The sequence below is a fragment of the Sitophilus oryzae genome, unplaced genomic scaffold (assembly GCF_002938485.1).
Source record: "Sitophilus oryzae breed Bouriz unplaced genomic scaffold, Soryzae_2.0 scaffold_907_pilon_pilon, whole genome shotgun sequence".
NCBI lineage: Eukaryota > Metazoa > Arthropoda > Insecta > Coleoptera > Curculionidae > Sitophilus > Sitophilus oryzae.
In genome coordinates this window covers 3,238,904-3,256,558 of record NW_022147536.1, presented here as the reverse complement: position 1 = coordinate 3,256,558, position 17,655 = coordinate 3,238,904, and positions in this window count along the sequence as shown.

The following is a 17,655-nucleotide window of genomic DNA, read 5'->3' as shown; positions in this document are numbered from 1 at the left end:
ACTGATTTAGTTGGTCAATTTGATTTTGCCGAGATAACTTTGAGACCCGTAACTCTCTCCTGCTGTAGAACCTTCGAGCACGAAGCCTTTTTCTTATGGTTTCAACTGAAACGTTCACACCTGTAGCTGCCAGAAGTTGTCTTTGTAGTTCAGGATGACAAACATTGGGATTTATTCTAGAAATTGGGCACACAAGGCGGTCTTGTTGTTCAGTTGACTCTTTGACGACTTTGTCTGGGCCTGTTCTTGTGTGTTCCTAGTTCCAAGTACCTTGGTTTGTTGGTTCCAAAGTTCACTGACACAAAAGTCTTATATAAAATATACACATAAGTACTTATATCTACAGAAATCGAATCAGTTGTATTGCGTTGTGGAAGATTTAAAAATATTGGAAACACTTCTTCTTCTTCTTAAGTGTAGATCCCTACGTAGGCGTTCATCTTTTTCATTCTCATCAGATTGTTCTATTAGTTCCAGAGACTTAAAGTGCTTGGAAGTCCTTTATGCATGTCCAATGACAAATATTTTTCAAACTGGATAATCCCCTTTTACCTCCTTCTATTTAATCCTGGAGAATTAGACGCTGAAAGTGATAGCATTCTCCACCGAATATAATATGTCGCTAACAGAATATTTTTCAGCTCTTCTAAGAATATCTTCATTTCACACTTCAGGTCACTTTCAGTATTCGTCGTAGGTTCCACATTTCGATGGATTCAATTCTATTTATACCTGGTCCTTCCAATGTCCATACTTCCACGCCATCTAACAGAATGATCTTCACTATATTGTACCTAAGGCCGAAATTCAAGTTCCTATCTTGAAGTGTTGGGAAAGTTTTTCTAGCCTGTTAGATTCCATATTTCATCTCCTGATCTGGATCCCATATTTTGTTAATCACGCATTCGAGGAATTTAACCTGTGTGACTTGTTAGATATCCTCTCCATTTATGTGAATTGGAAGTTCGGAATGTTGTTACTACTAAAAGCCATAAACTTAGTTTTTCTGATTTTAATTTTTAGACCCAGTCTTTGGTTTTCCTTGACAATTTTGTCAATTTGGAAAATTTATATATCCGGAAAAACCTTCCTTAAGTTTTACACTAGGAGGAGCAGAAGAATCCATGGCTCATCGGATTTAGCGTTATTTTAGTCATAGCTTATTTAATACCGTAAATTGATAATAAAGTGAAAAATTAAAAGAATAAAATAAATCAGCTCCACAAAATGTATGCATGAAATTCATTAGGAGTAAGTATGTACTCTTCGCAATTCATGGTACAACCAAACCAAATCAATAAGATGAATTCCAATTTTTACATGTGGATGCGACAACATTGATGTAAACGATGCGATATATCTAAGATCATCTGTATATCGAAAAAAAATATAGAAACAAGATTTATCTTTGCGTTTATACCGGATGCGTCTTAAAAGTGGCTCAACCCTATATATTTTTTATTTTTTTTAGATAAAAAAAAACGGGATTTGATATGTTAGTATATGACCTAAATTAGAATTAATTGACGTATTCAATTGTTTTCAGTCACTTCCTGTTTCACCACCGGTAATCATGACAACTTTTGATTTTTAAATGGCATCCTCAGTATATTTTTACTTTATTCGATAGAGTAATAAATATAAAACGATCTCGAGAATGACATATCATATGCCAACTTTTGACATTTTCGCTTTAAAAAAAATCATATTTTAAATTTCAATCTAGAGTGCCATGGTTGTGCTAAAAACACTAGTTATTAATCAAGGAAAAATAGTTTTGATCGTCTCATGTTTTTCGTGTTTTGTCCTGGTCGGTTAAAAGATGCCCAAATCGAATTTTTAATCATATCTCAATTTTTTTCAAAAGGAACAAGGGTGGCTCATTAGCATATTTGGAAAAAGTATTTTTTTACGAATAATTTGGTAACACACACTTGGTAGGTATTTCGAGTCAAATTATCGTCAAGAGCCGCATGTTACAATTTCAAATAAACCATATGAGAAAATATCAAAAGTTGACATATGATATGTCCTCGGATATGTCATTCTATTCAGAGTGTCATTTTCTATTGAATAAAGTAAAAACATACCGATGGTGCCATTTAAAAATCAAAAGTTTTAGTCATTTCCGGTGAAACAGGAAGTGACCAAAAACAATTGAATACGCCAATAATTCCTAATTTATGTCATATACTAACATACTAAATCTTGTTTTTTATGTGAAAAACTAAAAAAGTTATAGGGGTGAGCCACTTTTGAGACGCACCCGGTATTTTAGAGTTTCAATACAACATGTTAAAATATGTTTGACAAGCCTCATTGGCATTACCTAGCTTGAAATAAAAGAAAATCAGTCATCATTGAAACTTCCATTGCCATTATGTAGCTTGGTATAAAAGGAAATGATGGAATAGAATAATATTAAGTCCAAATGGAATGTACCTAGGTATAAGATTTGGTTAGACAAACATTTAAAAAATTCATTATCATAGTGAGATAAAAGATTCAAAGCCTCTGAGACCTTGTCGTAATTTATGTCATCAAGTGTATGAATATTTTCCTATATTTTTATTGTTTTGTCAATTTGGAACTCAATTAACAAAAAAATGTAACAAATACCAAAATTCAAAGTTATATACAATGTATATCTCGTGACGCCCGGCCTAAAAATACCTTGAAAATCACACAGAAATGTATACATATAACACATTTTTACGTTACAGGACCAGCCGCCGCACATATACGTAACTCCCGCGCGCCGTAATGACATTTCAGGGGTTCAGTGCGCAAACGTTAGCTCCGCCCACCATCACTGACCTACATTACTAGGGGCCGTTGACCTTACCACGGCGCTACACCTAAATAATCCCTCGATCCTAGCACTCTATACAATTTTTCCATTTAATTTTTCATATTCGATAAGAAAAACTTACATTTTTTTAGATGATCTAAAGACTCTTGTTGGTTTTTTATCCGTGTTCGTCAGATAAAAAGCAACAGGAACTTGGGAGAAGGAGGACGATTTTTCGTGCTGGCGTTCTTCATTATTTTCGAAACACACGCACTAATTACCGTGGCACATTGTAGTGTTTTTTTCTTTTTTTTTCAGTTCACTCGGAATTCACTCAAACTCAAAAATGTCTTTTTTTTCGGTGGGGATGACACTAGAGGGTTTCTTCTCGCTGACTGGGGCGCACTCTGGGGATAATAACGATAATAAAAAATGACCGGCGTAATATGTAATAGTTCGTAATAATAATGTACGTATAGAGTTTTCAGTTGGTGGTGTGTTTTGGCGTGTACGTGTATATGTGTTGGGTCGCGCGCGCGATCGCCGGGACTGTGCGAGGTGAATGACCTGCGGCTGACAACACCTCGGTGGTGGGGGTAACGTTGTGGCGGGGTGGGGGGAAGGGCGCAGGACCGAGCGCCGGCCCGGCGTAAGAGCGAGAGAGACGGGTAGACGGTGTGCGAGAGGAAGAGAGAGTGAATTTCGCTGCTGCTGGCGGCGGCGGGTGGTTCGCGAGGTGCCGTCGCTGTTCCTGCCGGCAGCGTCGCGGACGTCGCTGCATCTTTTCCGCTTTCGTAATGCCGCCGCGCCGGCCGGGAAGAAGACGAAGAGGAGGCCTTGGCGGTGATGACGAGATCGAGCGGGTTCCGGGTAGGCAGTCTGGGCTCTTGTTCTTGAGGTTCCTAAAAGAATGAAAAGTTTAGTTTTTAAGATGCTGGAATTTGAACAAACATTTTATAATATTTCTTTATTATGAAATGGCGTTCGTAGGTTTAGGACTTAAGACCTAGAATTAAATAAAAAACTTTTTTTAAAATTGCCGACGTTTCGACCTGTATTTTCGTCTTTATCAAGACTATTTTCAGCTAAAAGGTTCTTTTGTCAGAAGTAATCAAATAGCTTATCGCGATAGTATGGGTACAATCAACACTACACATGTACCACAAACCTGCGAACGCCATTTCATCTATAACATAAGGACGCATATTCCTTTATTATATGCATTAGCGTAACTAGCAATTCATCCTGGGAGGTCTAGAGTTGAGCCCAGGAGGGCCTAGGGATTTTGTTCTCAAAAAATTAAAAACAATATTATTAAAAAATAAATTAATTTTATGAGTAAAACGTTGACATGAATTTCTCTATCAATAAATTTCAAAGATTTGATCAAACCGTGTTGTTATGGATTACCTAAATACCTAAAATTTTGTAAAAAAATAAAAACTATGAATTATGACACATTTTGTGAACAAAACAATATAATATTAACTAAACTAAACTAGAAAAAGTAATTTTTACTACAACACAAGCAAATGAAAATTAATATTTAGCCGAGAGTCATAATTTAGTGAAAATTCAAGATTTCTTTGGGGTTACCCAGTTACTCAGTTACCAGGTTACCCAGTACATGGAGTGAGTCCGGTGCCTCCCGGTCCCCTGTAGTTACGCCAATGATTATATGTTTCTGTTTATTCAGTCATTTTTCTAAAAAAAAAGATTTAAACGAGTAGTAAACCGTTGTTGTATTTTAGTGTACAAGATGTTGGCATTACTGGGTATTAGGGGGTATTAGTCGTGGTACTAGCGGCATTACTTGTGGTATTAGTAGGTAGTATTAATTGGAATTAGTTAGGTATTTTTGACATTACTCGTGCGATTTCTGGTATTAAATTGGAATTAGTTTGACATTAGTGGCATTACTAGAAATTTTTTGTTATTTAATCTGTATTTTTGACATTAGTGTATAGAAACTTGTTAGCGGTTTACCCCTCGGCTATAAATATAAAAAAAATAGTCTTGGAGAAAAGGATAATTTATACTGAATACAAAGAGACACAAACTCTTTGTGTCTGGGATCATGTCAACACATTTTCCTGTAGACTAATGTTCAATTAAAAAAGGCAAAGAAAATAAGGTCCTTCTACTCTGTGTACCAGCCTACCAAGGGATAGAAGGTAATGAAAAGAAAAAAAAACAACGCTTTATTGTACAAAAAGCCAAAACAGCTTCATCGACAAAGCAAAACAAAAAAAGCACAAAAACAAATAAACAAATAATATAAAAAAAATTTCATACAATACAAATAAATTCAAAAAAAAAATTACGTCATAAAATTACAAATAAAACGTATATGGACATTGCAGAACACAGGCGTATCTAGAAAATTTTACAAAAAGAAACTGTAAATGGATAAAATCATGTTATAATAACATAAAATCAAGAGTTATAAAATATTAACTACTAGACCTCTAACCAGTGTGTGAGATGATCAAAATATCAAAATTAAAATTCTAAATTGTTCATGATTAAACATCAACAAAAAAGTCGTTTACCGCATATAGGGCTCTCTCCAGTAAGTATGATTTCAGAGCTTGCGAAATGCGGAAAGAATGAAAGTGACTTGATATCGAAGGCAAATGATTGTACATTTCTTGGCATTGTACAGTATTGAGCCCTCAACTAGTTCTGAGCTCGGGGTTGGCAGATAAACATCGTGCCCGCATTCCTAAGTGGATATGAAGTTGTGGAGAAGGCCTTCCGGAATAGAGAATATAAAAGCTTGCGGGATTACAAACGGATTCAAAATTAATAAGGAAGGAAGAGTCAGTATTTTGAAATTTTAAAAGAAATTCTGGCAGTGAGTTCTACTGTTTAGTCCCAATAAGTATCGAACTGCTCTTTGAAGTTTGAAAATACGATCAAATTTTGTCGCGCAGCAAGTACCCCAGAATAGAAGGGCATAATGAAGATGCGACTCAAAAAGGGCATAATAGACCATTCTAGAGGTTGATGAGTTAAGTTCCTAAGACACTGATCTTAGCGCAAAAACAGGCAGAGCTTAGTTTCTTTGATAAGGCTTCGATGTGCAAGTCCCATTTTAAAGAGTTGTCCACAACAAGTGCTAAGAATCCCCACGAGAGTCCACGACGTCAATAGGTGTTATTAAGTACAAAAGGTTGTATAGTAATTTTTATATGACAAAGCTTTAGTTTTTGAAAGGTTGAGGCATAGAAGATTAGAATCGCACCAAGATTTAATGATGCGTAAGTCACTGGATATAGTATCATATAGTGCCAGTAAACATCTGGGCCGCTCCAAGTGAAATCGCAAAGAGGCAGATTCCGCAAAGAGGCAGATTTACCGCTAATGTCTAGATTTGCAATGTCGTTGATAAACACCACAGAAATAAAATAGGGCCAAGTACTGAACCCTGAGGGACAACACATTCTATAGGCTTACAAGAAGACACAGACGTATCAATCCTCACAAGTTGACTTCTGTTGCCAAGATACAACTTAAGCCATTCGAGCGGCACTCTCCTGAATCCATAGTTTTGCAATTTGTTAATTAAGACATTATGATTTACACAGTCGAAAGCCTTAGAGAAATCACAGAAAATTGTAGCTGTAGAGTGATGGTTATTCAGGCTAGAGTAAACATTATTAAAAACGTCGAACATAGCATCATTTGTGCAACTGTTACTTAGAAATCCAAATTGATGGGTAGAAAGTACTTTATTTTTAAGGAGAAAGATAGAAGCCTTTTTTAACTTTCAATGATCTTAGATAATGGGGGCAGGAGTGCAATTGGGTGATAGTTCGAAGCTTGATCTTTGTCTCTTCCTTTATGCAGAGGAATAATTATTGCTGTCTTAAGGCAATTTGGAAAAACTCCTTTTTTGAATGACTCATTAATTAAAGTAGTAAGATAGATTAATGTGCATTCCGGAAGTTCAGAGAACATTTTAAGAGTAAGCCTATCAGTCCCAGATGAGAATTTATTTTTAATACTTTAATTGTACTACGGAGCTAATCTAATGCTACGGGCGTGAAGAAGAAACTGTAAATTCTCATTTGCTTTAGAGAGATATGAAAGTGAATCATGAGAGTTTATGCTCAAAGATATCCAAATAGAAATTTTCTTGACAAGATTTTTGAAATACTACTTTTTCTATTTCGCAGAGCTGGTAGTGTGGTATGTGAAAAACTTAATAAGCAAGAACCTGTAGTTGGAAGTGAAGAAAATGAATTTGCCTTAATTGGTTCTTTTATAGAAAATCCAATATATCTTACAAGTCATCATAATATAAATCAAAGAACTACTTATTTATTTGTCTTGATAAAATAATAAATACTTACTTATTAAACTATTGTAGGTAAATTAAATTAAAAATATATGTTATAAATTTAAATAATGTTATAAATTTAAATAATGTTATAAATTTAAGTCCATCAAGTAATGTCGATTTTGAAAATAGCTACTACATAACGGTCACTAGCAAATTGCCATGGCGACACCAGCCATCTTGATTGCCATTTTATTGAAAAATCGCTTTTTATTCAAAATCTGAGCCAGATAGGTATAGGAAACCCTAATATAGTTTGAAAGAACATTTAAATTTGCTTCGACTTGTTTTAAAAAATACATAGTGCTGTATTTGAAATAACGAAGTTTTTATATGAAATAAATATTTAAAATAGCCCAGCAATTTTTGATACCCCTGTATACATTTAAGGAAGCAATAACATTTTTAGTAAAGTTTATTTCTCTGGCTTCAAAGTCAGCACATGAATTAACTCTGACAACTAATGTACAGGGTGTTGACAAACTTTTTTATTATAGCATGCATATTTAAATATCTTTAAATATCTCAAAAACCAAAGGTTTTAAACATATTAAACCTTTATAATAAATGCCTTATTTTATGTCCAAGAATCCAAAAATTAAATAAAATACAGTGTGTTCCATAAGAAAAAATATAACTTTAGTATGGATCTTAGTTCTGACATACCCTCTACATTTGAAAATAATTTTAAATTATGCACATTGCCTCTCTACATATACCCATAAAAAAAATTGTTTTTACATATTTCCGTTTTCGTATAATCATCCGAGGTGAATGAGGTGCGCCACCCTGTATACCAATAACATATATATATAGAGGCATATATATATATATATATATATATATATATATATATATATATATATATATATATAGACGCATTATATATATAGTAGGCATATATATATATATATATATATATATATATATATATATATATATATATATATATATATATATATATATATATGCGCGCGCAGGGAAGCCAACTAACATCATTGGTTTGCGAGTAGGCGCCACCACGCCCCCAGCTAGAGAGGATGTAAATCGGTCCGGCAGCCTAACCAGGTGGACATCCAAAGGGGAATTCGCTTGAGCTCTTCCCAGTGTCGGCCGGGTGGAATAAGGTTAACCACCTTCCAATGCACCTAACACTCCTTGTTCCTAACGGTACTAGGTGCGAAAGGGGCTCTCTACAACCGATCTCTCTCGGATGGAGGTCATGGCAAGGTGGCAGAACCCAATCAGACCGCCGCCCAACGATGACGACAAACTGCAACGAAAATGGACAACGCTTTGAGTGGACTGATGAGCCTGCTAGAAGGACCTTCTTCTTTGAGTGCTACGAAAAGAGCAGCCCAGGCCGAAGAGGGATACATTTGCGCGGCTGCATTGCCGAATGGGGCAGAACAAACCCCGAACATGAAACTATCAAGGCAAAATCTTTAACCAGGCAACGAGATTGGTGAAGCCAGGGTTCATATAAGGCCAACTGCAAAATGGAAACGAACGTGAGACTTCGGTAAAATATCCAACCGGCTGAGGTTTCCAGATCAAGCGACCACCCACCAATTCCAGAAACGCTTACACACCAATAAATGAGCAAGCAATATTTGAATCCCGAAGAGCATTGCCATCGCATAAAAGCACTGGAAGCCGCTAGAGATAACGAGAATGGATGAAGTTTAAGCGACACTCTCCGAATAATCCTATTTGCGGCAACTGAACAGCACTCGTGCATGACGTTGCAAAAGAACCTTGCCAGCCAATAATAACCCATGCACGCGCAACGCCTGAAATTAGAGCACAAAAAGAAGGACTAAAAAATGGAGCAAAAATTCAACTGCAAGACAAAAAGGTCCAGAATACAGTGTGTGATTGAATATAAAATACAAGGTACACCCGTTTACAAGCAAGGAGAGTGAGAAAATTGCAGCAGAACTAAGACGCAACCATACACATTGAATCAAGGAATACTGCTTGCAGCCAAACAGCATTATATTGACCGCATCAAAGTTCTCATGATCTCCAAAAGACAGCTGGCTGAAAAGACCAAGGCCATTATGGAAAACAAAATGTTTCGGGAAAAGCCAGGACGACTATTCTCACCACCAATGGCGCAAATAGAAAATCCGCCTACCACTGAAGAAGTAGAGAACTTCTGGAAAGACTTGTATGGCGAGGTTCGACCACTCCGATATAACACCCCGGCCCTCGAGCAATTCAAAGTCTTCGCTCAGAACCACCGAACGGCTAATGAGCCGAAACATCAAATCACAGAGGAAGAAGTTCAACAAGCACTCCAGGGTACGAAGAACTTCTCAGCGCCGGGCCCAGACTGTATAAACGCATACTGGTGGAAAAAACTGACATCTACACATCTCCACCTGGCAAGGATATTCGACACATGGTTGCATGGAAACCAACAAATACCGTCGTGGGTGGTAGAGGGGCGGACAGTATTAATACCTAAAAGTGGAGATCTATCGCAGCCGAAGAACTACAGGCCGATAACCTGCCTAAATGCATGCTACAAGATATTCACAAGGATCTTGTATGCCCGACTATTATCAGCTATCAAAACAGCGCTCGATGAGATCCACGAACAACGAGGCTCAAAAAGGGGGGTGGCTGGATGTAAGGAGAATCTTCTTATCGACCGGAGCATCACACAAGATTCGATGCAGTACCAGCGAAACTTATCCATGGCCTGGATAGATTATCGCAAGGCATTTGACTCCACAAGCCATGAACTTATCCTGCGCCTGCTACGAACCCTTGAGGCACCGGAGGCAGTGGTGGACTGTATTGAGAGGCTGATGCCGCTCTGGAAAACTCGGGTGTGCATCAACAACGGAACAACTAAGATTTGCACGGATGCAATTCAGCTAAGAAGGGGAGTTTTCCAGGGCGACTCACTGAGTCCTCTCCTCTTCTGCATCTCCCTTCTCCCACTTTCGATCGCACTTCGGAACACACGCGGATACAAATGTGGAAAGCCAGGAATCAGAGGTCACAAGGTCACACACTTATTTTATATGGATGACCTAAAGCTGTACACCGCAGGAGAAAGGGACCTAAAAATATCTCTGCGAATTGTGGAGGAGTTTACGAGTGCGATTGGAATGGAACTTGGGCTCAATAAATGTGCTGTAATTCACCTAAAAAGGGGAAGAAATGAAAACTACGGAGAGGATGTGCAATTGGTAGATGGAAGTACAATTCAAAAACTGACCGATGATGAGACATATACCTACCTTGGAATTGAACAGCGGCATTTCCAAGAGACACAAAAGGTTAAAGACTCTCTCTGCGAACGTTATCGGAAGAGACTTCGTCAAATCTGGTCTTCCAGTTTGTCTGGAGTGAATAAAACCCTTGCAACCAACATACTGGCCACACCTATTATCACATACTCCTTTGGTGTAATAAAATGGACGGAGAATGAACTGCACCAACTCGATGTAATAACTCGAAAGATGATGCACATGGAAAAAAGCTTGCACACAAAATCATCTGTCCCGAGGCTTTATCTACCAAGGGAACAGGGAGGACGCGGTCTTCTCAGTTTAGAAAGCTTACACCAAAGAGTGATCCTAAGCACGGCGTACACACTCCTTAAAACTCAAGATCCTCTACTAGTAATGGTACGAGACCACGAGAAAGAAGAAATTGGTGGATTCATTTTCAAAGAAGCAAAAAAAGCAGCGAATAAACTCAATCTAATATTCGATCTTCAGCGCCAACATCCAGAATCCATCACAGAACACAGCGCCACACAGGTAGTCAACCGAATTAGGTCCGCACAGAACAGGAGGTTCTTGCAAAATCACGTGGAGAAACCCGTGCACGGAGCCTTCTATAACATAATGACACAACAGCAGCCGAGAGACTATCATTTGCTTTCCTGAGGTCGAGCGGCTTTAAGATCTGAGACAGAGGGATTTTATACTGGCAATGCCAGGACGGTGTCTATGGCCTTTGGTGCACCGTAGCCGTATTATGGGCCAACAAATCGGAAGATATAAGATGGTGAGCACGCCATCAAGCTCCGAGACCCCTGTGGCACATACCATCAGCCTGTTCTACTCTATGTGGTTTCATTGAATTGGCGCCATAACGTTGCATTGAGGGGCGATATACCATCACCCTTCGTCATATGCATGGATTTGATGAAACGCCAGTACTACCACCACAAAACACCGAAAGAAATTGAGTCCTTGGTGGAAAACGAAACAACCAAAATTTACTGAACTATCCATTCCAGGCTTCTCGGACAAATACGGCGAATAGACCAGACATAGTTCTCCAGGATATAGCGAAGAAAATAATCTATGTCATAGGAATTTCTGGCGCCATCAGGAGAAGAACATAATCAGTAAAGAAGAGGAAAAGAGGGAGAAGTACCAGGAACTCCTAGAGTTAAACGCGCAGAATGTACGCTGATCATCCTGTAAGGTTGCGGTAACCAGTGGATAGGAAGTTTGAGGAGTTAAAAGACACCTGCTCCAGCAATTGAAACTGATACCAGCGTGTTATAAATGAAGGAACGACCTTGCTGCAAGCATGCAGAAGGCTGCAGGGATTCTATTCTCTTCAAAATACCAGGGCACACGATACGCGGATTCAGGGCAAGTGAACGGCTTCACCAGACGGACGTCAGGAGTTGAACACTGAAAGAGGACATCTGCCTTCAAGCGTCGGAGCTGAAGAAGCAAACCGATATGTAAAAAAAAAAAAAAAAAATATATATATAATTGGAGGGGCCATTTAGTTTGTTTTTAAATCGTATCGACCATGTGGCTATTATTGATGGAGAATTAAAATTAACATTTTTTGTATTTGAAAGCATTTCAAAATTTTGCAATGGTTTCACACAAAAATTTTCGTATTATATATTTCATATGACATTTTTAACAGTAAATTTTATCGAAGCCACCCAATGATTTTGTCTGCATTTTTAACGTGGAAAGAGCCATATGAAATAATACTGTGTGTATTCACGAAACCATTAAAAATTTTGAAATACGTTAAATACAAAAAATGTTTATTTTTTAACTCTCCATCGAATAAAAATAATATACGGGGTGTTCCATTAAAAAATTATTCCGATCTAATCACAATGTTTTGAGCCACCCTATAGAAGTTAAAATATTTTCCTGAAATATTTTACTGTATGAAAGCCCAATGTTTACTAAGTAAAACGTATATAGGCAATATGCTGAATTCTTCGAAATGCGCAACTAAATCTCTAAGTATAATAAAAATGTCACAAATTTAATCAAATTTTCTGAACGCCTAACTTTTAGTTGCAAAAAAAATTGTTAGTATAGGGAATATCAAAATAAATAATACGTTTTTGTAGGATACATACAATATAAGTTTGCTTTTGATTTACCCACTTACCTCTTATCTGTGAGAAGTAACAACTTTGACGTTTCGTTGAAACAAATGAATGCAACTAAACACACCCATAGCACAACGCCATTCATGGCAGACATGATTTAACTTATCATTTATCTTTTTTGGGGAAATCTTAAACACATTATTTTTTCGAATTTCGATCACCTTTTTCATGCTAATACCCCACCGTGTGGCATGAAGGCGCCTTAGATTGAGACGCAATTGAATTTTACTCGAACGTCTCTCAATTATTTCCAATGTTTTAAATAATAATCAGGCGGCTTAACCGCCCTAAAAGAGATTGATGCAGCGATACGGTGGAGTTTTCAATGCATCCCTCAAGCCTATTTTTTAATGTATTTTTTTTTATGAAGGTCCTATGCACCACGTTGATGTCCTGAGGAAGGAATAAATAAATTCCGAAAGCTTGACAATTAACAAAATATATTAATTCTATTTCAAACCCTTCCGACTGCAACCCCACTAGTTCCTAGATTTTCTATAATATTATACATATTTTAAAATTCATAAAATGCTATTCGATAAATAGACGCTGCATATGTAATGCATGGATTAACAAATTTAGGAAAACAAATAAGTTGTCGCATTCACTTGCGTGGGCGGCAGAGGACAAAAAGTACCAACTACCACACAATCTAACACTTTCTAATAGAATTCAAAATAGACAGATCGAGAAAAAAAGGTAAAATTTAAAATGTCATTACCAAACCGACCGCCATGTTAAAAACAGTCAATTTTATGGAATCGTACCCATAAAAAGCACCTATAGGTACTTTCTCTACCGGTACCATGGGAAAAGTGAATTTCGCGCAGTGTCATAGAAAAGGAAAGTACCGGCACCTAATTACGGAGCTAATTGACGTTATATAACTATACCTTTCATTTATCTATAACCTACCAATGCTTCTTTGTTTGAAATTTAGGTCTTTACTCTTTTTCATAATGCAGGCGTTTAACGCTTGTTTTGTTTAGGTTAGATTATGTATACGTTGCTATGAAATAAACTTGTTTCTTGTTATTTACAGTAAAAATTCAGATTCAATTGAATTAAAAGAATATAAAATACGAGGGTTGTCTTCATAACATATATTGCATTTAGAGAAATGTAAGCCGAGCGTAGGCGCCTGTCAACATACATCAAAATTAAGTGTTATTTTTAATCAACTTAAAACCAAAATTTTCGACCGCTTTGTATAAAGCTTTGTTTATTCTAAACTGAATTTTTGAATTTGACGAGTCAGTCAAAAAATGGAATTAAGTCGAGAAAATTTTCTCGCAATATTTTTTACAGTTTCCGAAGACAGTTGTCTCAACAAGACTCACCAGTCGACAATTTCTCGTTGGTATTGAGAATTTAGACGTGGATGCATTAGTCTTAGTGACGATCCAAAAACAAGTCCACCAACATCGGCAGTCACCCAGGAAAACGTCGATACTGTTCGTAAGCTGATTGAAGAAGATCGACATGTCACATATCGTGAAATTGATTCATTGGGCACTAAAGACCTCGATTTAAAAAAAAATCTTTCTCGTTGGATACCGCATCTGTTATAGAAGAACAGAAAGAAATTAGAGTCCATTGGTGTCAAAAAACTCTACACCGGTTGAAGGCAGGAAACGCAAAAAATAGTATTGTCATTGGCGATGAATCCTGGATTTATACTTAAGATCCCGCAAATAAACGTTTATCGGCTGTTTGAGTGTACAGGGTGTCCCATTTTAGTTGAAATCATACGGTATCTCCGCTATTAGTGAAGATAGAAAGATGCGGTTTGTACAAACCTGTCCCACTTCTTTGTCAAACGGAAGATGCTGTGAACAACATTTTCATAGCCCTCTTTGTTTATCGAGCTACAGGGTCTTTTTGAAAATTTTGCAATTTGGGACACCTACCGTATCTCTGCTATTGCGAAAGGTATAAAACTGTTTATTGTAGAACTTTTTACGGAGAATACAGTGGTGTAGTCTGTTATTCTACGAAAATGATATTTTCGAAGATATGAACTAAAGTTATGTTTTCTTAAATGGAACGCCCTGTATATTTAAAAATTATATGATTTGGCTTGCCATAAGCTTCTCAAAAATATATATCAGTCAGTACCTATATATTTATTTTCATTATTTACTGCAATATTTAAACGTTTTTATTAAAAAATCATATTTATTGGGCCATGATTGATAATAAAAGAAAATAAAGAATTATTAATAGTATACTGCTATACTGCTATCTGTCTTGTTTTATTTTAAGGACTACTAATATTTTTTTATATATGTGAAATATACTTTCAGCAAGATGGGGCTTTACCTAACAACTTGGAAAATATTAAACTTTTCTTAAATTATTATTTCTCAAATCAATGAATCGGAACCAATGGACCCATATGATGGCCTCCCTGATTCACGGATTTGTCTGTTCTCGATTTCTGATTTCGGAGAATTTTAAAATATGAAATATTTCGTGGCCACTACAACAATGTCGAACACCTGGAAAATACTTTAATAATGCAAGCTTTTAGATATATGCAAACCCATCCCGTTATAATAAATTCCGTTATAAAGAAAGAAAAATATATTCAGAGATTCAGTGATAACAGTTCAAAAGTTAAATATATCAATCCCAAATAAAATTTTAATGTGTGTATGACTATTTTAGTAAATACCATTTTGATTTTTGTTATTTATCACGGCCTACTAATAAAAAAATTATATATTTTAAATATTGAAGTAAATAGTGCAAATAAATATAGATTTTATTTAATTTTTACTTGGCTTTAGGTCAAGTAAACAATGAGAAAAACGTTTTCGACCTGGTAGGATCTTTATCAAAATTTATTACTTGAAAGTAGATTTCGGCGCATTGTTTTAGTTTATATTTTAATTTTTATTGTTTTTTTTACAATTTTATCATTTTCATTCTTAGCGAAGAAAATAATCCAATATCCAACATTGGCATCAACACACACATACACATTGAAATGGATTTTACAACACTACATAGTAAGTAAGTAAATGGATTTTACAACACTACATAGTAAATATAGAGTGATATATATTTTTGAGAAGCTCATAGCAAGACGGATCATATGATTTATAAATATACAAGGTGTCCCATTTAAAAAACATAACTTTAGTTCATATTTTCAAAAATATTTTTTCCGTAGAAAACAGACTACGCCACAGTATTCGACGTAAATTTTTTTACAAGAACCAGTTTTCACCTTCTCGATATCATTCACAATAATGGAGATACGGGGGCTGTCCAAAATTGCAAAATTTTCGAAAAGACCCTGTAGCTCAGAAACGAAGGGGGCCATGAAAATTTTGTTTACAGCATCTTCCGTTTAACAAAAAAGTGGGACAGGTTTGTGCAAACCGCATCCTCCGATCTTTACTAATAACCGAGATACCGTATGATTTCAACCAAAATGGGACACCTTGTACAGAGATGAACCAAAACCGACGAAAGTTATCCGTTCTCGAAGTGTTACTAAAAGATAATGGCGAAATTTGTCTCAAAAGCGGGTCATATAGCAACAATTTCTTTGTAAGATCACAGAACTGTTACTGTTGATTGATTTATATCAATTTACCGTTTACCGGAAATAACTGCTGACTTTCGAAGAACCAACCGCTCAACGACCGACGACTCATCCTCCACCAAGACAATGCAAGTTCCCACACAGCTCGACAAACACTTGAGTTTTTACGTAAAGCAAGAAAACATCCAGTTGTTGGACCATCCTCCATAGAGTCCCGATCTAAGTCCTAACGACTTTTTTGCTTCTCCAAAAATTAAGAATGAACTGCGTGGTCAAAGGTTCCAGTCCCCAGAAGGTGCAGTCAGCGCCTTCAAAAACGCAATTTTGAAGTTGGTACCTTCAAAATTGCGAGTGGAATATCAGCTTTCAGAATTGGTTTCACTTTTTTCAGTTTGTGAGTACACTAAATGGTCCATTAACTGTTACAAAAAAGGTACACTACTAAATGGTACAGCACAGATTTTATTTAAACCTTTAATTTTTAGTTGTCCATATAAAATAAAATACGTATATTTAGTCTACAACTTCGTGTACACGTGCCGTTCTACCTGTCAGTCTTTCCTGTTCAGTCGAAACGTATTAAATAAAGCCTTGTGTACATTGTCCGTTTTACTTGAATTGAATGAAGAGAAAAGACCGTCCAGAGTTTTATAACGAAACGAGGACAGTTTTACGTACACTAAAAATAATATATGTAAATTTACAAAAAATGTAATAGATATATTACAGCCTCATTAATACGCTACTTTTTTAAAAATATAATATTTTTGCATAATTTCACAAAATAATGTAATTTTACAAGACTGTTTAGGGAAATTTAATGATTATTAAAAAACGATACTATTTTCACAATTAGCTTTGAGTGTTTAGAAATGAAATTCACTTAAACCATTAAAAATTCAGCTTTACTATAATTGATAAAATCGCATGTAAAATTTTTGACTTGACATAGTAATATGACAGGATAGAGTAGAACTCGCAAGTGATTAAGTCTGTCACGTATTAAAAGTTTGATCCTAACCTTGCAACTTTCATTTGAGCAGCTATTGAACAAAATGTGTGAAATTCCCTAAAGGTCACAGTAACCTGGTTTCCTTGGGAAAGGCAGTTATCACACAGTTGTATAATCTAGACCTGTTCGGTGTTGAGATTTGAACACCGGTGTTAGGTGTTGATGACCACCGGTGTTTATCTCAACACCGGTGTTCATTTCAGCACCGGTCTTCATCTACAACACCGGTGTTTATGCCAACACCGGTGTCTATCTCGACACCGGTGTTTATCTCAACACCAGTGTTTGTCTCGACACTGGTGTTTATCTGAACACCAATGTTTATCTCAACACCAGTATTGCGATGAAGACCGGCGTCGATGTCGGTGGTGCGGTTTGTTTGTTTTTTTTTAATGTAATATTTTTTAGTTTATTTTACAGCTAAGAATTTATGTTTCTTTATGTTTTGTTTTGTTTTCTGTTTGTTTTTGATTAAACAATTTTTTACTTTATAGTTGTTTATTTGACGCTTCCACTTTATTTTAGTGATTAGTCTGGCAAGAAA